Raw genomic sequence first — 26,088 nt, 5'->3', positions numbered from 1 at the left:
CAGCTTCATTTTCAATGAAAATGATGCTAATTACTGGGTATTGACCCAAGATGAATTTCTCTTTGATGAACTACATACTGCTCTTCAGAAAACCTAGCCAAATCATCTCAAATACCAGGAAGTGTGGGGTAATGCAGCAAATTGGGGGAAAATGTGTATCAGAAAAAATTATTGCTACAAAAATATTTTCAGTAAGTTTGTTCCCTTCATAAATAGTGTGAATGGAATGCCTCAGCAATCAGCTGAAAGCCCGATCTTCGCTGTGGGCTAATTGCTCGTCTGGTTAGTGCAGAATTTAATTTGTGCTATTGTGCAGGCAAGGCTGAGAGCGTGAAATAAACAATGTGTGTTAATTTCACGTTTTCCAGTCTACTTAGCCAAAGAGAAAGCTTGGGCTCCTTCTCAGGCCTCACCCCACCCCCCTCCCCAGCTTCTCATCCTGGAATTTGCAGACCATGGAGGGGTGGGATATTTGCTGACTGCAGGTGTGGGGTTCTTGCTCTGAGACTAAAGTTACAGGAAAGCCAGCTGACCTGGGCAGTGATGCTAACCAAGGATACACACAATACTCACCCCATTTCTACCCCATGCCCAGGGCTGTTGCCCAGATCTTTCTTCCATGAAACACATGGTGACCTGCTGGTGCCAGGCAACTGCATTTATACTCTCAGGATTGGTGATGACCCTGGCCTCCTCCGTAGCTGTTTTCATCAGGGCAAAGAGAAAACTAACTGGATGTATGCATACTGAATGGATTAATTTGATGAGCTAAGGGGAGTTTGCTCTGTTTAGGGCAGCAGAAGTAGCTTTATGAGGAAGTAGAAGAGATGCCCACTTTCAGTTTGGGGATTGAAGGAGGCTAAGTTGACTTCTCCCTTGCCTGCTTTCCTCCATGTTCCGCTCCAGGAATCAGAGAAATCAGCACTTCTCCCTCCTTTCACGATAGCTGAAGGCCCAGAAGCCCAAAAGAAGTGCCTGGCTTAGGGTCTGAGGGGCAGTCAGTAGCTTGACAAGACCCAGAGCTCAAGGACACCATCCACTCTTGTAGTACTCTCTGCTACACCATTTCTCATCAGGTTTATAAAGTGAACCCAGTTACCTTCTTTATAGGTATCTATATCTTTATCTATAGATAAATATAGGTATATTTATCTTTATGATCAGGGGCCCAGAGTCAGGCTGCTTGAGTGCAGATCCTTGCTCTAGCCAGATAACATTGCATGAGCTACTCATTCCTTTCCGTGCCTCAGTGTCCTCATTTGTAAAATGCACATAATAACAGCACACTCTTCAGAAGGTTATTATGAGTATCCAACTAGTTAATTCATGTAAAGTGCTTGTACCAGTGCCTGGAAAAGTCAGTATTCAGTAAACATTAACTATCAGTGTTATTATTTTGAATATTCTAAATTTCTGATGCATTTTTATTGTAAGATTGTGTGTATGCCTGTGTGTGTGTGTGAGAGAGAGAGAGAGAACTCAGATAGTCCTATCCTCTCAGAATGAAGGACTGTTATTCCCTTGCCTTCATTTTCCATCTGTCCTGCTTTTATTATTAAAAATCTAAGAGGGGAATCGCAGTATCTGGGAATGTCTTAGGGCCTTTTTTTAATTGAGAGAAGAGCTAAAGAACTGAATTGATGAATGAATTGCATCATTGATGCAAACCCTTGTTTGTCTCTGTCTTCCCAGTGACAGTACAGGTCCAGTACACAGTACATCTTGAATGTGTGCTGAGCCACCAACAGTCCAATGGGAGAGGCAAAACGTAGCTACATGTTTAAGCCTGCAGAGGACAAAAACAACGTGAGGGAAAAAAATCTCTTCCCTTCAGGCCTTCCTTGATCATGGAGATGACTGGTATTTCTTTCCAGGAAAAAGCAAGATCAGTCTTATTTTAACCCATTAAAGCATAGGTTAGAGCCACCTTACCCTAGTCTAAGAGGTATATGCTTTTGGAGGGGCCTCCGTAGGTATTATATCAAGGCCCTGTATTGAACTGGATACTATACCAAATACTGAAAATGCAAAGATTGTGCCTGTCCTTCGGGAGACCATAATCTGGGTAAGTTAGGGATCTTAACTCTATACTGCAACTTGACATTGACACAGCATCTTGCTATTTGTAAAGCACTGTGCTAAACATTCCTATACAACAGGTAAGGACAGTCAGACAATGAGGGATTAAAGGACTTACTCAAGGTTACACAGCTGAAATGTAACTTCAAGTCTCTGGACTTGAGATCCACTCCTCTCTCCCCTACATACATGGACTTCTCCATGGCATAAGGGCTGTTTGGCCTGACAGCCTTGTTCTGTTAACTATTGGGGATGGCAAAGGAAAAGCACACGTGATAGTACCAGGTAGGGCTGTGTAACCTGAAGATAAAAAAAGAAGCATGTTTCCACAATGCTACAATTATGAACTGGAGATCTAGGGGAAATTAATATTCTCAGTAAGGCGGCCATAGTTATGGAGCACCTACTGCATGCAAGACACTGGGCTGGAATTATGATAGGAGAGAGTGGAGGGTTGACACAGAGATGAGTAAGAGGCCGTCCCTGTTCTCTGGTGGATCACAAACTCCAGAGAAGATAAAATGAGCATCCCTAGAAGGAAACTTGATATTAGCTTGTGGAAACTGTTACCCAGTTGTATAGGCTGGATGGGCTTGGAATTTGAGAGACGGTGAGAGCCTATAAATGCTGGGCTGGATGTAAGTTGCAAAAAGAGTCTGAGGTAAGAGATGACCCCAGGAAGTGCATCACTGGCTGCCTGACAGTGAGGGGAACAGTATCTTGCTTGCTTCAGGGTGGAGTAATCGGGGAAAGCTTCCAGAAGCAGGGGAACCTACAGGAGCCTCAGGGAGGAAGCATTTGAATACTGGAGGAGTGGGACAAGGGATCCAGACAGAAGGAGTGTCAAGATCAAAAGCACCAGAAAAGGTAGGAAAGCATCTCATCTGTCTCCAGTCATAGTTTAATTGGAAAGATCATTTGGCTTTGATGGCAGAGAGTCTTTGACAGAGATGAAGAAGATGGTTGTTGAGTGCTTCACACAGCAGAAGGAGTAGGGAGAAGGGAAGGAGAGTTTAAGATGAATACATAGCCAGGTGACTTTTTCCCATGATTCCCCTTGTCCAGCCAGAATTCACAGGTTAAACAGTGAACCTTATTGGACAGATAGATAAGAGATTGGAAATGTCCCTGGCTTGACAGGAACTGAGAAGTCCTTTCCCTAACCATATCTTCTTAGCTCGGAACCATCCAGGGCCCATACATGGCTGCTCCCAGCTTAGGGCTCAAAGGCTCCCTGAAAGCTGACGTGTTGGCAATAAGAAGGCAAGAGTTAATGAGGCTGTAACCCATAAGACCTTCACAGTCTTCAGGCAGGCATGGTTTGAGGATTTCTCCTCTTTAGCGTTCCCTTGAAGTTCATTCACAACTGATTTCATCTAGGTACAAATATGTAGAGGAAAAAGGTAAGAGATGGAAATGGGACAAGGTGGCACCAGTGTTTCCAGGAACCCTATTCCATCATCCTTCTGAAGGATCAGTTGCTCTGTGAGAATGCAGCCTTCCCCAGTGGAGAACCAGCATTCACTGCCATCCACCCCTCCTATGGTTGAGACCGTACACCTTTCCTTGGTGCCTGCTTTCTGGGAGTAGACTCCTCTAGGAGAACTAGGGCGTCTACCTTCAGAGACCCTTCAAGGAGCCGGAACCCCCTCCCCACCTCACAGCATTTCTACCTCTGCCCTGGCTTGGGAGCTGTAGTGGCACAAAACGAGAACCAGAGAAGGGCGCTGACACAGAGGACATGAGGGAACTCCAGGCAGGTGTTCCGACCTCACGATTTTCAGCAGGCTGATGTGGGCTCTGTCTCCTAGTTTCCATCCTGAGAAAGCCCAAGGAAGAGCTGCCTAATGTGTCAGCCCCAAAAGACCCTTAGGCATAGAGTAAATGATAAGCCCCAGGAGGCTGCCTGCTGCCACAGTCCCACGGTGGAGGGATGCTGATGGCAAATAATCCAGCAGGGAAGGGCCTGGACTGGCCTAAGCTGCACAGCTAGTCAGTCCACCGAATGTGTCAGCCCCTGGTATTTGAAATCTTCTAACATGTGCAAGTGGGTCAGTGGTGGTGTTACAAAGAAAGTGGTGGCTTGAGTGCTTCACAGGACCCTGTGCGAAGTCTTCTTTCCCTTTGGGGTGTCTAGCGCTGAGAAAACCTGAATTCTAAATCCTCCGTGAGGCTTGGACCTCCCTGAACCTTTGAACATCTCCAAGTGTGAGAATTCTAGGGTGAGGAGCCAAGAAGAATACAGCAATACTCTGGGTGCTCTGCCCCATGAGGTTACCCATTGACGCGTGTGACCTGAATGACTCAGTCCTGTGCCATGCTCCCAAGGGCAGGGGTGCCTTCCCTTCACCTTCAACTCACAAACCTTTCCAGTCCTTCCAGAACCAGTTCAAGGTTCTACTCCATGCAGGTAGCACCAAATTGTTGTTTTCAACACCAATCCATGTGTTTTCCCAAAGGCTAGCTAGTGAAAGCTCCAATTTGAAGAAAGCCCACTCTATAGGTCCTGTGTTAGTCATGGCTTCCTCGTTTATGTTCACAGCAAAACTATGAAGTGAAGCATTTTGTTTCTTGGTGGGAGAACAGAGACTCAGAGAAGCTAAGGTTTCTCACCCTGGGTCCAGTTGATTCCAAAGCCGGGGCTCTGAACCACTGTGTTCTACATGATTGCCCAGCCCTGCCAATGTGCTCTATTGTTTTGGTGTTAAAGCCATTATGGTTCAAACTGAACTTGCTAGGCTCTGTGGAAATGTAAAGTACTATGAGCTACACATTCCCTCCTGCTCAGGGAACTTGAACTCTGGGTACACAGATAATGTATATAAATAGATGGTTGACACAGAGGACCCACATTACATCGTGTCAACTGGTGCTTAGTGGGCATCTAGTGTGCACCACCAGGCATGGAGCTGAGCTCCTGAGGATCTCAAGAGAGAACCGTCTCTGCTCCATTGATGCTTACAGTCCACTGTGGAAGCAAATAAGTTTGCAAAGGGCTGTATAATTTACAATGTAAAATGTTAGGGAGAGAAAGATCTGTAAGCTATGAGAGATAAGAGCCAGGGGACCTTTTTTAGATGTGAAGACCAGAGAAAGCCTACCTCCTGAAGTGTTATTTTAGCTGAGATTTGGAAGATGAGCAAGAGCTGGAAAAATGCAAAGAGGTTGGGATCTGGGAAGGGGTCATTTCTGGCCATAGCCTGAGGCAGAAAGAAACATGGAACTTTAAAGAAACACATCTAACCAAGGCAGCCAGCTGTGTGCCGCCAGCTTTCGCCATCCTTTTTGGTTTGCTTCAGCCCTCAGGCCCTACGTCCTGAATGCCCTGAGCTTAGCAGATGCCTCCCTTTCTGTCAGTACCCCCGGCCTCTTATTATGACATTATACAGAGCTTCATTCTGAGCTTGGCTTCTTGCTTTGTCCTTTTTCTCCTTTTGATCATGGCAGGAGCTTCTGGACCACTTGGACAGTTGGGCTCATGGCTCGTCTCCCTAAACAGGGGGCCACTGGGCTATCAAAGCCCAACCTGGAGAGCTCTGCTTTCTTTTGTATCTCCCCCTCCCCAGCTTCCGTGGGAGCTAGGACCTGGGAATACTGTAAATTGTATACATTATTTCCTTTTTGATTAGGTGAATAAATAACTTGATTGAGACGCGCCTCTTTGGAGGGCGATGCTGGCAGGCTTCCAGGAGTGGGAGGCAGCTGGCTCTGAGCACAGAGGAGGTAGCAACAAAGACTGGAGGGATAGACACATCGTGGGCAGGCTTGGGATCCTGCCTGGTCTTGGAGAGAACTGGCCAGAAATGTTTAAGGAAAGCAGTTTGCACCCTCTCTTCCTGAGAGGGAAGGTTCGGGTTTGGGATGCCTTCGCAAACACTGGGCCATCTGTCCCAGCCCACTGCTCTCCGGAGGGATAGGCTCAGCTGGGAGGAGTGGGCACAGGTTACGGGGCTGCTGACAACTGTGCTACCCAAGCGAGTTGGGCCACGGGAAAATTCCCTACAGATGAGAGGTAGAGTTTTTAAGAAAGGCCTTTAGACCCTGGGCAGTGTCTCCATTGTGCAGGGCAAAGAGATGTTGGTGCATGGAATATACTCACTGGCCTTTGATCCATGCTCCTCTTCATTGCTCCAAATTTAAAGTATGGAACTAAACTGGGATTCCTCTTCCTTCCACAACTCAAGAGATACCATTGGCTACCTCCATAGCCTCCCAAAGTGGCCCTGCCCCATCTTAGAACTTTGACAAGCTCTGGTGCTAACCACCCAAGATGCCCTGTAGCAAGGGGCAGTTTCAACATGGGGAGAAACAGCATGTCAGACTCTAAGTGATTCAGGTATAAGTCCTACCCCAAATGCTAGCTGTGATATTCACTACTCTATGACAGGGGAGAAGCCAGCTCTGAATGTAGATACTAAGTTTTAAGCATCTAAAACAGGCCTTTTGGTGCAAAATTGGGTTTCCTTGCTGGTTACTGATCTACTGCTAAGAGCTATTCCTTGGAGTTAAGTCATTCCTTGGAGTTAAGTGCTTTCAAAAATCCCCTGTTAAAACATCTCTAAGATGGAAAACACATTGACCCAGTAGTAATCATTAACACCTGACTTGGTTAGAGAATAATCGATGACTACCCTTTCAGGCCCAAGGAAATAGATGAGGACATAAAGCAATTTGCTACCATTGATGGAGCCCATTACAGGCCTAGAAGAACACTGGGTCTTTCATATATATCTTCTCATTTAGTCCTCAGGATCTGAACCCAAGTTTGTGTGGTGACCACCACTTTAACCTTTCCACTATTCCAACTGCCTTATCTGAAGGGTTGTAGGGGAAATGAGATTGTTTTGAGGAAACACTAGCCTCTGAGAGGGCTTCTCTGAATATCCAGGTACCTAAGGTGGAAGGAAGGGCACCACAAGTCGGTAATGCCCCAGTTTGGCCCTGTTCATGCAGTCATGCCTTACATTGTGACTCCATACCTTGTGCTCCTGGTACCTGGGTAGATCCTCCCCAGGCTGTGGGTATCACTCAATACCAGTCCACATACTTCCTTGCCAGGTCTCCTGGAGTTTCAGGAAAGGCCAGATGCACAGCCCGATGTTGAGCCACACTTGAGTCCATCAGGATGAGGAAGAGGTCAAGGGAATTGGAGAACCTGAATCTGAGTTTCATTGTGTGGATGGTGCATTGCTATCTCTGCATACATTCCTCACTCACGGCAGGGCAGTCCCAAGCTAACTTCTATGTGGGAGAAGACCTCTCACTCATCTGACTGTACCCACCTTTGCCCCTGACCCCCAGTCTCTCCATGTCTTCTAATTCCTCTTCATGACTCCATTCATGTCCTTGCACATGGGAAATTCCTTTCCATGCTTTGTGGTTCAGCTCAAAGATGGTCTTCTTGATGATCATAGACCTGTAGCTCCCTCTTCTGTGTTGCCTTAGCACCCCACTCCTGTGATGGAGTTTATCACACTGGTATGCAGATCCGTATTCCCTTCTAGACAGGAAACCTCCTGAAGACAGTGTCTGTTATCTACCTAGTACTTAGCATAGTGTCTGACACATAACAGTTCTTATGGGAGAACCTCCCTGACATCTCCGTCACTTCCCGGTCTTGGTTGGCTATGCAGTCCCGTATCCCCACATTACCCTGCTCACACATGGAGCATGATAAGGACCCTATTTGTGTGCACTATCTGTAGGCCATAGTATTAGGAAAATTAGACCCATGACCATCTTGTCCATCAGCCAATCAGTAATGCCTGGCATATGTCTGACTAGGATCTACTCAATAAATACATATTGAGTAAATGGATGAGTCTCTCTGGACTCCTGAAAACCAGTTGGGTTGTAGACTTTGCCTGAGTCAGACACCTAATCCTGGTAAACACCTTGTTCTCTTAGTCCAGATGCCCTGGGAGGCACACTTGATATGCAATTGCCAAGGGTCCCAACCTCATCAAACTGTGCTTAACTCAATCACTGGGCTGGGGGTAGTAGTTGTAGTTGAATAACTTCAGTGGAATATGTAATTTTTTCCCAGAAATTCTGGGTTTTCACCTTTGGTCTAGTACAAACAGAACATCAGCAATTAATGGGCTCTTACCTTTTACATACAAGGAAGAAAATAAAAATACTTTATCCTGTGGTAGGTTTGATATTCTGCAAAGCTGGGAAATGAGATGTCTTAGAAAACCTTTCTTCCCAAGAGTTAAGAAATCAGATTCTGCTATTAAATTGCTATGAGACCTCAGGCAAATTCACCCAACTGGCCTAGTTTCCTAGTTTCAAGTGCTACTTCTGTGATCCACCCCCCCCCTTTTTTTTCTAGTCTAGTTTTTGCTATACTATCTTTCCAGTCGTTTAGTTATTGTTGTGAAAATACTAAAGATTGCTTCCCTAAGTCCAGCTTTTTAAGCATATGTGAAACTTATTTATGTGCTTGCTTTATCTCTTATTTCCTTGACCTGTGAGGTAGGTGGGATAGTTTGGTCTAGATGATTTCTACTCTTTGTTATTGTTTTCAGTTTTTAAGAGGTTTGAGGTTTTTGTGTGTGTGTGTGTGTATTTTATTTTGTTTTGCTTTTTAAGATTTCATTTATTTATTTGGCAGAGAAAGACAGATAGAAAGAGAATATAAGCAGGGGGAGTCAAGAGGGAGAAGCAGGCTCCCCTCTAAGTAGGAAGCCCAATGTGGGGCCTGATCCCAGAACACTGGGATCATGACCTGAGCCAAAAGCTGCCACTTAATGACTGAGGCACCCAGGCGCCCCTTAGAGGTTTGAGTTTAAAGATTTGTACCTTTGGCCCTTGTACAGGATCCCTTCCCCAAAATCGGGCCAAGAATTCCCAGGTACCCTTGAGTCACAGAACACAAACTCATTCACATGGGATGGTAAGAAAGAAAACCCAAAGTGGCTTATTCTCCAAAGACATGACAACCTGGTGGAGAAATTTTCCATAGTCACCATGGTTTGTGTTTTTTGGAAAGAGTGTCTTCCTACTTCCTTGTCAATCACAAACCAGCGCTGCTGATCTCTGGCAGTGCATCAGGCTTACCCTCATTTGTAGTCCAGTGATTCTGGCACTGGATCTTTTGAGTCTGGCAGGAGGGATCTAGACTTTCACCTGAGTTTTCAGTCAAGGACACAGCCATGTCACCTCAATTACCATCATCAGGTAGGGAAGGTTAGTTGGTTATACTAGTTTTGAAATTCAAAGCTTAGAGAGATGTCATGGCTGGTCCAAGCAACCACCAAAATTTAATGGCTAGGGCATAAGGGTATACCTCCTCCCCCATTCACTAACAGTGAATGGCAGGGCGGTGGGTAATAGCCTTCTCATTCAAAGATGCCTTTTGAACTTTTACCTCAACAGCATCTGCATGAATGTTGTATCATCAATATTCATGGGCTTGCACATGTGGAAATCATATGATTTCCTATGGAAAGAATTCTGGGTAAGGAGACAGTGAATCGGAGTTCTAGTTGCAGCCCTAATTAAAGAGTTGCTTCCATGTTCTGCATCTCACTTTCCTTATCTTACATAAAAGAATTATCCAGAGAAGTCATTCTCACTGTTTAGTTTGAGGACCAATGGCATCCACATCATCTGGATGTACATCTGGAAAGCCAGATCCCTAGGCTTCCCCAAGACCTACTGAATCAGAGTATTAAGAATGGACATGAAACCCAGCACTTGAAACCAACTTATGTGGTAAGAACGTGAAGCCTACTAAGGCTTAACAACCCCAGGACCGGATGAGCTCTGAGTTTCCATCATAAGGTATTGTCTTGTGATTTTATGAATATAATTATTGCAAGGTCCACAAGGAACACACTACATTTTTAGCCTCCTTGTTTTTTATCCCCTACCCATGTGTGCCAGTTTTGTGTAGAAAATAGATGCATTTGAAAAAACTAGTACATTCTGGGGGGCACTGTAGTTGCAGACTCATCTTGAGATTCCCTCCAGGCTGTTCTGGAGCATGTTCTTAATGGTGGGCTGAGAAAGGAAGAAAGCCTGCTCTGTGTTCTAAGGGAGAAAGAGAGTCCCTATAAACAGCAGTCCCAGAATTATCCTCCAGCTCCCTCACTATTATAAAGAAAAGCTGACACAGCAGAGTCCAGGGGATGCTGAGTGTCTGCAGAGCACTAATCACTAAGCTAGGCAGGCTAAATGCAAGAAGAACATTTTCACAAACAACACCTGTACTGAGCAGTCATCCTCTATTTTTAGAGCTGCTGCAGAGAGCAAAGGGACATTTGGAGAGACTCCCAAAGGGCACCAGGCAGCAGGAAGGTGGAGAGGTTTCAGCATCTTCTCTCTGACTGATTCTATAATGCCCTATCAATTGAGTCATTGAAAACTTAGCCAGTCTGACTTTTTTGCTTTGTGTTGGTTTGTTTTGTGGTTGAGGATGAGGAGCAGACATGGTGGGAGAGAAACAAGATGAGATAAGGAGTGTCATTCTGATATATGTGTGATGTTTTTGATGGAAGAACACATATTTAAAATTAAGTTTAGATGATTTTGATTTAAAAAAAAAAAAATAGAACAGTCTGTTCTCCAGGACTTACTCTGGAACAGCTCAAGGTAGGAATGAATGGGAAATATTTTTATCGTATTAATTTTATCTAGCTTCAAAAAGGTCCTCCTTGTTGGGATTGTCACACCTTACATTCATAGATGGGACAAATGATCTAATTTCGTGCTAGATACATGTTAGTTAGGTTAGGTTGGTTAGAACCTAGAGCTTAGAGAGTCTAGCCATTTGGAAAGACTATCAATTCAGAACATCAGCTCTTATTTCCAACTAAGGAATAATAGTGTACACTAATTGAGGGCTTAAACATTTCTAAGGGCTGGCCTATCAACAATTGGCTAAAAATATCGGTCGACACAGAAGGATAGAATAGGACTTCGGTAATACACTCTGACATGGAATTTCCTGTCCAGGTGAATACAACCAGTCTGATAAATGTTACGTATTTGTTTGATCTTTCAGGTAAGATTCATAAAATTTCAGGTCAGAAAATGTCATTTTCTGATTAACCTCTTTCTCTTTTCCCACTTGTAATTAGGGAAGTCTCCTCTTTCTCTTTCAGCCTTTCAAGGAACATTGGGTTGAACTAGAATGGGATATGTGGTCCAGTCTTCTCCTATCATGGATGAACAGATGTGTCTTGTTTACTTCTCAAGATCACACAAGTATTTTTTTGCAGGACTAGCTTGGAACCCTGACTTCCAGTTTAGGGCTTTTTCTACTATATCAGAGAACCTGAAGCTCGTGGACTTGAAACAAAACTTAAAAATCGTTCAGCATAACCAGTTATCCCCAATACTTGAACTGATAAATTGGAGATCACACAGACTTTTTTTAGTAATTCTTTTGAAACACAAAATTAGACAAAAGGGATGAATGCCAAGTTGAGTCGATTTTCTTTTGATCTTGCTTAATATAAATATAGAAAAAACAAATAAAAACACCACCTGGCTGCATCTTAATGCAGAGTGGTCTTGAGGTGTGTAATTCAGAACTTGTGGACCTCACAAGACTATTTTTATGGAGTAAACAAATTGTGATGGCAACCAAGCTGTGATTTTGTTGCATAAATACTGTATATGTTCCTTAATGCCTTCTAGCTAATGCAAACACTTTGAGACTGTTGGAACAATAACCTTAGTGAACTGATTGTTAACAGAACTACAAAGTAACAAATTTTGCTATTTTGTGATGTCCACTCAATTTCCTGGTGACTTCATCCTGTTCTTTAGGTCAAGCCTCTCCCCTCGAAACCACCCCTTGTGTTAGAGTCTTGCTGTCAGCCAGCTGCATTCCCCCTTAAAAGTATTTACGCATAGAGATGTAATAAGTTTGAGAAGGCCAAAGGGAAGAAGAGAGGTGTTCTAGTCCATTTGGGCTGCTGTAACAAAACAAACTGGGTGGCTTGCAAATGATAAATTTTTTTCTCACAGTTCTGGAAGCTGGGAAATCCAGGATCATGGAGGCACTGGCAGGTAGAGTATCTGGAGAAAGCCTGCTCCCTGGTTCATAGATAGCCATCTTTTACTATGCCCTCACTAGGTGAAAGGAGCTCTCTGAGGTCTGTTCTATAAAGGGACTGCTTCCATTCACATGGGCTCCACCTTCAAGATCATTTCCCAAAGACCCCACCTCTTAATACCCTCACAGGGAATCAGGTTTTAACATAAGAATTTAGAGAGCTATTTTCAGTCTATAGCCAGAAATAGAGTTTCAAGAAGTATAAGTTCCTAAATCTAACCATATGCTTCTCTTTCCTTCTTGTGATTGTGTTTGCTTCCATCATGGGCTTTTCCAAATTCTGCTTTGTATTAGACTGAACCTTAGAAAATTGTCATTTTTGTAGGTCAAAGCAGTCAGATATCAGCAATTTAATAAGATTCAAGCTAATGTCATTGAGTCAGTGTGTTCTGAGGACTGGAGATGCCACCATAGCATCCAGATACTTCATTCTTCAGAGTGATGTTGCTCTGTAGCCACTCAAATAAATTAAGGTTCTCTTCTCCATGGACTTGTTTGCCGAGACAGGTTCCAAACACCAGGATGTAGCCTGACCCCTTTTCACCTCATGGATTCTTGGGCTCTTGCACTAATAGACACTGGAAAATATAGGTAGGGTTTTTTCCCGTTTTCACTGTTGTTCTCAGGGATATGTTCAGCACTCTGTATAAAACGCATGCTCTGGAGATTTCAAGTTTAATGGCAGTGGGAAGGAGGCAAAAAGAGAAAATGTGAAAGAGAAATTATAATTTGAAAACACAGAAAAGCAATGTAAGCACATGTGGGGGTAGTGGGGCAAAAGCCCATCACTCAAAAGGGAGTGAGCTTCTTGGAAGTGGGTATTGACTTTTTGATACCATACATCACTAAGAACATAATAGCTGTTCAACAGGTATCCACTGAATCAAAGTAAACACTTTGTTTAAGATCTTCAGTAATAAAAGCCAATAATGGTGGGAGCAAGATGTCCCTTCCCCAGGCATTTTTCAAACCACAGTATGGAGGCAGCCACTGCTTACATGTACTTACAATGCCAGATTTGATCCAAGTTCTTTCCAATCTCTTTACTCTTCTCTGCACCCAGGCAATGTCCAGCAGTTATTTTAAGCAAGATTCATATATCTAAGTCCTCTTTTATTCTTCCCCCAAAGAACTCCAAAAGCTAAGAAAGCAAGAAGTCAGGAAAGGAAAAAACAGCCAAGGGAAGGAAGGAAGGAAAGAAGAAAAGGAAAGGAGAGAAGAGAAGAGAAAAGAAGGAGGAGAAAAAGAAGCAGCAGAAGCAGCAGAAGCAGCCATCAGGAAAGTTGAGCCCTTTGAACTCCATCCTAGCTTCACACCGTCATGGTACGCTCTCCCAGCCTTTGTAGGACATAGGCCAGCTTCCCCTACCCCCACCCATACCGTACTGTTACCCTACCCCAAGAAACTCCAGCAAGTCTTGGAACAAAGGCTGGCAACAAGTCTTTGTCTGGGCTAGGAATAGGATGCAATTAGGGAAGGTTTTGAAATTTGTTTTTAAATGTTACGAATATTCTGTCTCCTGACTCTCACTTCCATTCATTCCCTGTCCAGCCACCCCCTTGTCTCCTTCTTACAGGGTCTTCACAAAGTAAAGCATGACCTTTAGATTGAGACATTCTGTGTTGCAATACGTTGGAATAGGTTTCAACACAGTAACTTGAGATCTATTTACTAAACCGTTTGGCACATTCAGCACGTCCTGGGGGAATTGTTGGCGGGACCCGCAGTACGTTTTTCACTCTTCCCTGATGCATTACCAGACATAAGGTCATCCCAGTCTAGCAGAGATGGGTGCTACACAGGGCTCATTACCTCGCAGCAAGCCAACCAGATGAGGCTGTGGGATGTTTTCTCTTCATCATTCAAGCTTGAAAGGAAACTGTCAGCCTCCACTTGCTCTTAAAACAATGAAAATTTAGGTGACAGCACTCTCATTAGCTCAATGGAAATGAAAGTTTCTAGGCTAAGAAACTTTGTGGCATACTAACAAACTCTACCTTAAGGGTCATTCTAGAAGCCAGGACACAAGGACAGCTATCAGCTTCTAGGGATAGTGTGGTGACAATAAAACAACACACATCTCTTTAGTAAGACCAGAAATCTTCAGGAGACACAGCATCTGAGCTGAGAAAAATGGGTAGATTTTAGATAGATCCATGTTTTCCATGGCTTACCTTTACTAGGAAATGGGCATATATCTGGGGCTATCTTGTTTCGACTTACGTGCATTCACATTATCAGAAAACAAGCAGGAATATTATTATTTTGGGAAATGCTCTCCCTAGGAAAAACTCAAGCAAAAGTGCCAAGTGTAGATCCTATTCCCTAGACTTATCATTGCAGAATTTCTAATCTAAGAGGATTTGGTCAATATTTGATGAACCACTTGAATAATACACAAAATTATGGGAACCCTAATAATTGCTTACATTTGTATAGTACCATATTCTAGGACATTCATATGCATTATTTTCTCATAAGATCTTTGTAAAAACTACGTTTGATGGTTTTTAGTAGGTATTTAGTCTTTGTTTTTATAAAATCTTAGGAATATTAGAACTGCAAGTGACCTTCGCTATAATTTTGATCAATAGATGACAACCAGGGGTGCATATTGAATCATCAGAGGAACTGTTTTGAAAGCCTGTGTGTGTGCGCCACCCTCCCAACTCCCCACTTACTGCTTTACTCTCCCAACACACACATACATATACAGAGTCTGAATCACTAAGTAGGGAGGAGAATCCTCACATAAATACTTCTTAGAACACACTCCAAAGCATGCGCCAGTTTACACCACTGCTCTAAACCAGTTTGTCATTTGTCCAGTGGAGAAGTTGAGGAATAAAGCGGACATGATTGACCCAGAGGCACACAGAGTGGCAGAGTCTGTGTTCCAGCCCCAGCCTCCTGACACTTAGTTGGATGGCCTTTCTTTCACACTTTGCTACCATCTTTCCAAATCAAAGGAGGGAATTCCAAGATGACGCTCTTTATTTTAAACTGTTTTGTGCTTCTTGACACCAGCAGGAAAAATGTTAAGAAATGCTCTGTCCAGAGTATACCTGATGTAAGTAAAGTTCCCAGAACCACACTTTTCTGTTAGAAGCATTTCTACCTGAATACATGCTCTTCACAGGTTTTACTCTGCCGTCCCAAGAGGTGGTTCTGATTCTCATGAATAATGGTTATCCTCTTTTTCTTGGTGGCACTTCAGTTTCAGATTCTTTACACCTTCCCTAGACTGCAGGAGCACTCCATTGATTTGGGGGCTCATATCATCAATAATCTAAAATATATGGGAAAGCACTCATGAACAAGAGAAAGGACTCTGGGCAGCAAATGAGCTATGTTGGAGAGAGGAGCGAAAGTGTTTCTCCCAGGCCCCCTGCCTCTCTGTCAAGCACCTCTCTAGTAATCTCATCTGATCCCTTTGCACTCTTGGATGGGAGGGACCCATTGCGTTGCTCAGAACCATAGCCCTTCTTTGGTCCCATTTACTAGTGGGCTGGGTTACGGTGTGAAAGAGTAGATAGAGCTCTAGGTATGATGCTTCCAGAGCTCAAGTGCTAAGAAGTGAAGGCAGACCTTTCTTCTGGGCTCACCTCTTTTCATGCTGTAGATGGATAACCAGACCTAAGACAGGCTCTGCAAATTTCCTAACCTTGGTTTCTGTCTAGGATGCAGGAAACCTCATTAGAAAATTCCTGATGGGAGAAGGCAATGGAGGGCTACCTAGTCCTACTCTTAATAACAGATGCTCTGTCCAAAATGTCCCTGATTCGAGTAAGGTTCTGTGCACCACAGTTTTCTATTATGAGCGATTCTACCTACTTGGTAGCAGCCATAACGTATCTCTTTACCTCAAAGAATGTTATTAGGCTCTCTTTCCAGTAATAAGAGTCTGCAAACCTTTAGTTTAGTCCCAAAACTTTGTTTTCTTATTGTGATAAAATATATGTAACATTAAATTGACCACTTTAAGCATTTTAAGTGTACAGTTCCATGACATTAAGTACATTCACAGTGTTATGCCACCATTACCACCATCCATTTCCAGAACTTTCCCATCAACCCAAATGGAAACTCTGTACTCATTAGACAGTAACTTTTCATTTACTCTTTCTCCCCTTCCTCATTCCCTGGTAGCCTTTATTCTATTTTCTGTCTCTATGAATTTTCCTCTTATAGGTACCTCATGTAAGGGAAATTATACAATATTAGTCCTTGTGTCTGGCTTATTTCACTTAGCACAATGTTTTCAAGGCAGGGAGTCTGCTTCTCTCTCTCTCACAAATAAATAAATAAAATCTTAAAAAAAAAAAAAGAATTTCATTCTTTTTTAAGGCTGAGTAATATGATGTTGTATAGGCCATGTGTGCTTTTCCATTCAGCAGTGGGTGAACCTAACCCAGGCACTTCCATCTTATCATTGGTTGAATGGGATACATATTTACTAACTAAGCCATTGTGTAGGGTTGAGGGAAAGAACTGCTGAGGTTTGACGAGGTCTTAGGGAACCTCTGAATAGGCTTTATAAACCGTAGAAGTATTGGAGTGTCTACATTTTTTCTGAACTAAAAATGAAGACATGATTTGACAAATGTCTTATTTGTCCAGGAATAATTGAAGAGAATGTTGAAAATAGACTGTTTAGAAGATTAAACAGGTGTGATCACGATGGCTCTCTTAGCAACATGAAAAACAAAGCGGGGAAAATGTTCCATAAGGATTTCCCCCTTCTGAAGCCGAGGTTCTGGAGTCCTCTATTCCCTGATGTTGGCCTCCTCTGTGAAACCGAGTGCCCTCTCTTCCCGAAGGTGCTATGTCTGCAGAGCAGGAAGGGAGTGTAGTCTAGAAACACCAAGAAGAATGTCTTAGAAGCACCTGTGGCCCAGGAAGATGTCTGTGTTATCTCTCAACCTCTTAGGTCCTCCTTCTTGGTATCACCAAATACCAACCACAGCACTTGGGCAAAAAAGATGACCAAAGTCTTGAAAGCGGTATAGGACTGAAATCAGCTCCGTCAGAACCTAAATAGCTTGAGTTGCACTGATATAGCTACTTTGGTGCTCAGATAACACAACTCAATATTGATATTCATGAAGTTTCAATAACTTCCTCGGGGACTTTGTCAACTTCTTGGAGGGGTATTTGGACATCATGAAGTTGGTAGCATAACAAAAGGTATACGTGGGATTGAGTTAAGAAAATCCCTAGAAAAATCTCCTTCCTTTCACCTTACCTTAACTGGTGGATTTCATGTTATGTAAGAAGCACATGCTTGACATTCAAGCTGGGAAGCTACTGAGGGTGATGATGGAGCACTGGGGGAGGGGCCAGTGGGTTTTATGAAAAGCAAAGGAATTATGGAAAGCACATTGCAAGTCCTGTTATTTTTCTTGTACTATGTTCCAAACCCAAACAAACTAAAAAAAAGTATGTGTGCAAAAGCAAACCTTAAACCATTTCGCGAATCCCACCCTAGATTTCACATTTCTCTAGTGAGGCTCACATTCCTTTATTCAGATTCCAAAAGTAGAGATAATTTGTTCCAAATGTTTCCAAAGCCGACCAGCAGAAGGGCCTAACGATTTTTCCAGAGCTGGAGAAAACTGTGAAATCTTCTACAATCCAATAGAGCATTCAAAGTGGAAAAAAAAATAAGAGACAAAGAGACAGAGAGAGACAGAGACAAGAGAGAGCAAGGGGGAAAGGGAAAAGGAATGTTTTGATGATCTATTTGTTTATTTTATAACAGTTATGGCTCTTTGACAAGGTTTGAGGAGACATGTTGATTGCCAACATCTTATTTCCTTTGGCAAGGTAGAATTTTTTCTGAATTATAGAGCAGATTATGATGGAGAAATTGTCCACACAATTATGTATTTTTTATAATACAATGAGCAAGTTCATTTCAAAGAGGTTGAATGTGGGGATTCTATGTGTGCATATATATATATATTCTGGTGACATCAAGGTGACCACCTTCCTCTCCCTAATAGATCTTCAGATAACCATCAATTTGTACATGACAGCTGCTTATACTAATAGAAAAAAACATGCTCCAACATAGCTTCCATTTAGAAACATGTTTGGGCACTGGGGGCCAAAGCTGATGATTGACAGCTGGAGGAATTTCTAAGAAGGGACGAGTTTCAGTGAGATTGGAAAGAAAGGCATTTTCTAACTTTGCTAAACTGTCACTAGGCTATATTGCCATCCAGTAGCTTAATATGTGTATGCCTTAACTCTTCTGTGAGACTCATGGTTCCTACAAGTCTAGAAGTGTGTCTTCCTCTTCTTTGAAATTCCCACAGTGCCCAGTACAGTGTTCAACTAGTAATGATGTTGATTTGGAAAAAAAGTTAATAGAATGGGACATGTGATCCACTACCTCATTAAATTTGCATGGAGCCAAAGAAAACTAACCCAACTAAGAAGGTGGCCAGTTCAGATTTCAAGCTATTATGGTTTGCAATATAATAAGTAAAAATTATGACTTATTTTTAATATTATTATTATTATTGTCACTGTTTATTGAAGTTATACTCTGTGCAGGCACAGTGACAAGTGCTTTACATATATAATTTCCTTAAATCTTCATAACAGTTCTGCAAAATGAAATGACTATCATATTCTACAAATGCAGAAACTGAGGTTCAAAGAAATAAATATCTTTGGACTCCAGGTCCTGAAGTTGGGTCAGAACCAGGTTGGTTGATGAATCTTTGGGTAGGCACTGAGACCTTGAAAGTAAACAGGGGTGATGTCATAGTCAGTTCACTCAGTGGGGTCAAGCAAGGGACTAGGGAAGCCAAAGCCATGATTGTGACTCTGTGTTTGTGCTGCATTAAGACAAACTCTTTTTTGGCTTCCAACCACACCCCTAAGCCAAGCCAGCTGGATTTGAAATTGTGCAATTGGTCACAGACAAAAGAGTATGGGTGGCTTGGGGAAAATCTATTACTAGGCTTGAAGCTGCATTTCAGAGCACATGGTCTTCTAAAGGGAGGCTGGGAAAACATTTCTGTGCATGAGTGATGATGGTGCATGGCTGCCAGGATCTGAAAAGGGGTGGAGATGGAATGTTAGCCATGGCTCCTGTCTTTGAGTGAGGGGGATTTATAGGAGAAGGCAAGATGTCCAACCACCCCAAGTAGGACATGAGAACATTGATATGAACTTCATGAATGAGCATGCATATATTCTTTTCAAGCTCGGTACATACAGATGAAGTCTTGGGTGTGATGTGACCAGGCACATCTTTCCCTTGCCACCCAGAGTCATCATTTGCCACTAATTCTCATAACCCAAGATCCTTCCTCCCCAAATTACTCTCAATTTATAGGAAACCTTGTGTTGGAGAAAAAGAGCATTGGCTTTGAAATTAGAAGACCATGACTGGAGTCTTTCACCATCATTCACTAGCTAGAGAAGGTGAATCTTCATTTCTTGAACTAGATGTTTGGGGCTAATGTCTGCCTTCCTGAACTTACATGATTGTTGAGAAGATGAAATTACACACAGCACACATCCACAAATACGGAAGTACTTTATACATTTTCAAAAAGTATATGAATTATAGGTATTGTGCTAATCATAAAACCCAAGGGATTTAAGGAGTGTTTAACTAGCTAAAATTATTGCTAGATATTTTGTGTTCAAGATTCTGTTAGATATTTGTATGAAGTAATTAAAGGCATATATTACATAGCTCTTACCGTTAAGTAGCTTATACTACTTTAGAGATGGTGAAACTAGCAAGTATTACTGGTTTATTGGATAAGCTGGCTGGAGTAGGGTGTAAGAAAGAAACAAATTTAATTTCTACCTGCCACTGGCTCTCTCTGTCTTTGGTGATGTCACAGAGCCCCTAGTTTTCCAAGTCATTTTTAGATATCAACAGACAGTCTCATTTTGAGGTATTGGATTGTTAGGTCAACAGTGGCAAAAAGCTCCACATCACACGAGCTCAGAAAGGCAGGGGATGGGGAGGGATGGAGTGTGATATCTTTCCTCTTTCTGACCTTCTTCTTGATAGAATTTGTTTTTCTACACTCCATACCCCAAGAGAAAAGAAAACTTGAGGGAAAAAGCACAACTTTTAGTAGCAAGTTTTCTCCTTCTACCATATTGGGCTCATTTTGTGTTAGGTGAACCTTCTCTCATGGGGCACTTTTGTGGGTTTTTTGTCAATCTTCTACTTCCTAAGGTCCAACCCTTAATGGTTTCAAAGTACTCTGATGCCTCCTCTGTCTGAACAACTTTTGAATCTCCCTTCTACTTCAAGCTGCTGGTGGCAAACCTCATGTTGAATCTTTCTGCTGTGGCTCCCTCAGTTCTTGAGCAGTATCCTTTCAAAAGGGCATATGCCTAGCCACTTCTGCAGAATCCATTGGCCTTTCTTGTAGCCCACAGGAAATACTTGGAAGCCAGCACAGTCCTCACCATTCTTCAATTACCACAGGCTGCTGCTGTTGGACATCTTCACATGGGAATCAGGCAGTAGGTTCTGAATCCTTCAGAATCCAGAGTCACAGGTCAAGCTCCCCAACAGTTTTCTGGAAGCTCCTTGACTTGGTTGAATATGAAGAGTTGAGCAGAAAGAGCCATACTTCCTGGAAACTCTCTGTAGAGATGCATTCTCCCCAGCTGTCTCCAAGTCCCCATATTACATGATAGAAGAAGGAAGAATAATGAGCTATGAGCAACAGAACCAATGTTTGGCCACTGAATTAGTTTCCTAGAGCTGAAGTAGCAAATTACCACAAACTGGGTGGCTCAAAACAACAGAAATCCATTCTGTCACAGTACTGGAGAATAGAAGTCTGAAACCAAGGTATCAGCGGACTTGGCTCCTTCTGGACACTCTGAGGGAGAATCTGTTCTATGCCTCTCCTAGCTTCTGATGGTTGCCAGCAACCCTTAACATTCCTTGACTTGCAGATGCATCCCTCTGATTTCTGCCTTGTCTTTGCATGGCTTTTTTCCCTCTGTGTGTGTTTCTGTGTGTCATCTCTTCTCGTAACGACACCGGTCAATGGCAAATGCAGCCATTCAAATCCTAGAGTTCACCTTAGTCCAACATGCTCTCTTCTTCACTTGAGTACATCTGCAAAGAATTTATTTCTAAATAGGATGAGATCCATAGGTACCTGGGATTAGGACTTCAACCTACCTTTTTGGAGGACACAACTTGATCCATAATAGCCACCTTACTTGCAACTATTGTATAGAGATTCTAGCACCTCTCTTTAGAATATATGGACACCTAACTCTCTGTGTTCTCAGACTTGGGGCCCTCATGAAATAAGACTCAAAGTGAAGTTTCTTGTAATATCCACAATATCATTTTAAAATGACATAAAAATTCTAACAGACAGAAGAAAGCTCTTCTTCTCTTGCTTGGACAGTTTCTAAGGGCACCTCTCACTTTTGTCTTACTTTTTACCTAATTTTTTAAAAGTTACTTAATCTTTCAAATATACACAAAAATAGAATAGTATATATACCTCATGTGCCATCACTTAACTTTGAGTAATTATCAACATTGTTAATTCTTGTTTTATCTCTTTCCTCCCCACCAAAAATACAAAAACAAACAAAATCTTTGTTTTTCTGGAATATTTTAAAGCGCATCCTAGACACCATATCCTTTATCTATAAGTATGATTTGAACTCTTCTAATCATCGGGGCTCAGCCTGTATTTGGACCTTCCTCTCTACTGATGGTGGGTAGGGTTAACAGTGACACACATCATTTGTGCCCATGTGTGGTAGCTGGGTGGTCTGAAGTACGTAGCTATCTAGAGAAGGTAAATCCTTGCCGCTTGGAAACCTACTGTACTCTCTCCCTGCTTCTAAAATGTCTCCTCTAAAGTTAAGGGCAGCTATAACATTGTAATCAACCGGTACGGTAGAGTCACTTTGTTTTTATCCTGCTAGGCTTCCCCTTGACAGTCAATTCCATGTTTCAAAGGTATAATAAGTGTCCACTAATGATCAAGGACCTGAATGGATACTGTAGAAACTTCTCTCAAGAGGCTTCCAAGGTAGTAGGAGGGAGGAAATAAAACAAATAGGAAGCCATAACTCAAGGAGAATAAAAAACCCAAACAGTTATAAAAAATAGCAAGGTTGAGTCAGAGCCTTTAACCAGAATAACAACTGCTTGCTTCCAGAGAAGTTTCTGGAATTATGGCTATTACCCTAAATCCACAGCTTAAACTGGAATAAAAGTACTGGCAGCAATTTGAATGATGTGATTTTGCGTGAGGAGAGCAACCTAAAGGGTCAGGAGTGGGGAGATGTACAGGGTGAATTTCTCAGCCATGTTTCTCAAGACTCAGGCCACTTACGGAGCAAATGCAGCCATTCAAATCCTGACTATTAGACTTTCCATTTCAAAGTTCTTTCCTCAAGAATTCATAAAAATGCAGCTGGGGTGAAACCTCCTGAGCTACACAGGGTCTGGCAATTTATCATTCAGCAAGGCTTTTCTCCAACTCAATTCGGCCTTTTTCTCTTTGTTAATAATAGAGTGTTTAGGGCGGTTTGTGGTTTCAGGTTATCTCCTTCACTGGCCAAACTATACTCCCAAATGCATCAGTATCTTCTGGGGAATCATATCCATTGACAGAAGAAATTATTTGCCTTCTCAGAGGATCAAGCAGAGTGGTCTGGAACTGAGAGATGAAAATATTTAGATAGAGAGGCAAAAAAATAATATAAGCCTTATTTGTAGTAATGGCTACATCATGCAATAGACCTAGTGACTGAACATCTCTAAGAGTGAATGTAGAGTCTCTGCAGTAGGAAAGAAGTAGCCGGAAATGAGGCAGAATGCAAGGAGGGGCTATGTGAAAGGCATTTTTAGGGCATTTCCTTAGAATTCAATGCATGGTTTAATGTCGTTTATTTTGTATTGGCAGTGTAATTTATATTCTAGAATATACACAGAAAATAACAGAGGACCTGTCCCAGCACTGGTCCTGAGAAAAATCGCGGAGTCAGTAAATTGCAGTCAGTTAAGCCATGAATCTTTATTGAAGTCTCACGAGGAGCACTACAATGGCATGTACAAAGAGGTAAAAACTCACAGCCCATCAGTCTATAATGCACCTTGTTAAAAAGGAAAAAACTGTGATGTTTGACTGGTTGTCCTCATTTTGAGCAACAGGATCTTGAACTCCACTCGTTAATTTAATATGTATTTATTGAGTGCCAGGCTGAGATACATACTAGCTCCTGCAGCACTGACACTTACTCATAATAATATTTGTAATGATTCTTTAACTTGATGAAAGTGTCTGTGAGATTGACTGAGCCTGATTTTAAATTGAGAGCTATGTATAGTTTATTACACCTAGTGGTATATGATACACTATGAAGATACATAACAGGTTCTGACATTAGTTGGAGTTTCTTCTTACAAGAACTAGTAATTTAAGGTAAAAAGTATTTCTGGCTTATTCGGCATTCTCTTCCTTTGCTTCTGTCCCTTGAAGCCTGGCCACTGCTGAATTGTTTGCTTCCGGATTTGTATGTGATCAGTAGTACAACGGAAGAGCTAATATAAAAATGGGATCCCAGTCATCGCCTTTTATTGTAAATGTAAATCTGCATATTAGGAATCCAAATAGCATTTGGATTTTGTTTTGGCCTATTGGATGAGAATATTTTGCTAATCCTTTATTAATTATGTTTAAACACTAGCTAATAGAACTAGGGAGCATGGGTGATATTTGGGGAATGACATGTATTAGCCACGTATTCTATGGCCTTGAGGACTGCCCCATATATTATTGGTTTGTTTTTGTTTTTAAACTTCTTACAACTTTTTTACTATAGTGGCAGTTACTAAATTCCCATTACACCTACTAACGAATAAGAAATAAAGTCGTTAAGCGTTTTGGTCACAATGCCACAGAAATGTACCTACTACCTTCATGAGTTATCTTAGTCTGTAAACTCCTAGAACTTTGGAAACCATCTTTCGGATATCTGTTTTAGATGATCTCTCATATCCAGAACCCACTTTGCCTTCATCTCTCTTATCTGTAAAGTAGTAAAATAAAATTTGCACCTCTACCTCTCGGGCTCCTGGTGAGGAGTAAGTGAGTTAATCCCCATGAAGTGCCAAGAGCATGCCTGTGGCAGAGGCCACACTCAGGAAGTGGTGAGCTCCACGCACAGAGCAGGTGCTTCTCTGCCCTGCTGCTAGCTGAGGAGAGGTCTGCTCTGAGAGCCGTGTTCCACCTGCCTCCCTCTGCCTCTCTCTTCCTGCAAAGTACTCGCCTCATGCCTCCATTCCTGAGTGCTCCCACAAGAATTCGAGTGCATAAGTGGATGGCTCTTATTTATTATTTATTCACCTATTTACTTACTTATTTAAAATACCTTCTTTGAGGTATGACTAACGTAAAATAAATGATACTTATTTAAAGTACACAGTTTGCCAAGTTTTGACAAATACTTACACTCTTGAAACCACCACCACCATCAAGACCAGGAATATACCCTTCACCCCCGAAGGTTACCTTATTTCCCTTTGTAACCCTGCCCCTCCGCTCCAGGCAACCACTGATTTTCTTTTGGTCACTATAGATTACTTTGTATTCTATAGAGTTTTATATAAGCAGAATCATACCATGTGGACTCTTTGGGGGGGGGGTTGTCTAGCTTTTTGGCACTCAGCAAAATTATTCTGAGATTCATGCATGTTGTTGTGTATATGAATTAGACATTCTTTTGAGGATATTCTATTGAAAGCAGATTCATTGATAGCAGTAGAGGAAGGAGGCTTAAGAGCTATTGTATTCAGACTATAAGAATCTAAAGCTTTTTGCATTCTGAATATGACCACCAGTATTGCACAACGCATATGATTCACTGAAGCCAGTAGAATTGGTGTCAATACAGACAACACTGAACAGTCAGAAGGGACTAGGGCATGGTTAGGATACTCTATTTAAGAAGACGGGGAAATACAGAGAATACTTTGTAGAAACTTCTTTCAGAATAACTGGAATTATTCTGAATTTTAAAGTCTAAAGAAGTCATCCTAAGCTACCTGGAACACTGGCCTCACCAGAATTCTCCAAGGGCCCTGAGCAGCCAAGGATTTACTGCACTCTACTTGTAGGGTTTCCTCTCCTTGCCAGGAGAGGAGGGGCCTCTCCCTGACTCATTGAATAAATGGCTTTTTTCAGAGGAAGGTGCTAAACTCTCCTGGCTCCTTGGCCAGAACAGGTAGATGAAGCTCTGGGCTTCCACAGCATCTTTGCAAGCTTAATGGGGCGATAACGAGGAGAAAATGGCTTAATCTGTGTTTTGGCCTCCTTCTTGCCAAGCTGGTTGGAATGAGAGAGGCTGTAACTTTGGAAACCCTAGCCATAAAATAGGTTTTTTAACATGGCTGTTTTTGGCAGGGACAGAGAGACCTTAAAGGAGTAAGTGCCTGCCAGTTTCAGCTTTGAAAATGGACCAATTAATGAGAAAAGTGAGGGTGGTGAGGGAGGTACAACATGCACCACCTGGACAGCCTGCTTTTGTGTCGCCTTATTGGTAAGGAAAACAGATACAAAAGAAGCCAATCCAAAAGAAAACAGAAAGGTATTTGAACTGTGAGAATGTCCTCTGGGCAGGAGCCTAACCGGATATAAAGGTGAGCAAGAGACTGTTGAAAAATGGAGCTTTCCAGAGGAAGCAGCAGGGGATCCTTATTAACATCAGCCTGCCGTAGTTAATAATTCTGCATTGGGCAGGAGGTTGGACCAGATGATCTCTAAGGGCCCTTTCTCACTCTGAGATTCTAAGATGCTGATATTTATAATGCAATATTCAGAACCTATAAATCGACTGCTCTCTGAAGGTGTGCCTTATAATGTCTCTTCATTTCATCAGTTTTCCCCCCGGATCTTGCCTCCTCCCCTCTG

At 42.3% G+C, this 26,088-nt stretch overlaps 1 long non-coding RNA gene across 1 annotated transcript in view; it reads right to left on the bottom strand.

The window, feature by feature from the left end:
- Nucleotides 1-12,037: 12,037 nt before the first annotated feature.
- LOC131811539 (uncharacterized) overlaps nt 12,038-26,088 on the bottom strand; it is a 36,365-nt gene continuing 22,314 nt past the window's right edge. The window contains exon 3 of the long non-coding RNA XR_009345975.1: nt 12,038-12,808. This is a non-coding gene — a long non-coding RNA (uncharacterized LOC131811539). The remainder of the gene's footprint in view (nt 12,809-26,088) is intronic.

The sequence above is a fragment of the Mustela lutreola genome, chromosome 11 (genome assembly GCF_030435805.1).
Source record: "Mustela lutreola isolate mMusLut2 chromosome 11, mMusLut2.pri, whole genome shotgun sequence".
NCBI classification, from domain to species: domain Eukaryota; kingdom Metazoa; phylum Chordata; class Mammalia; order Carnivora; family Mustelidae; genus Mustela; species Mustela lutreola.
Note: the sequence above shows the minus strand (reverse complement) of the source record. Positions and strands in the feature narration are given on the sequence as shown.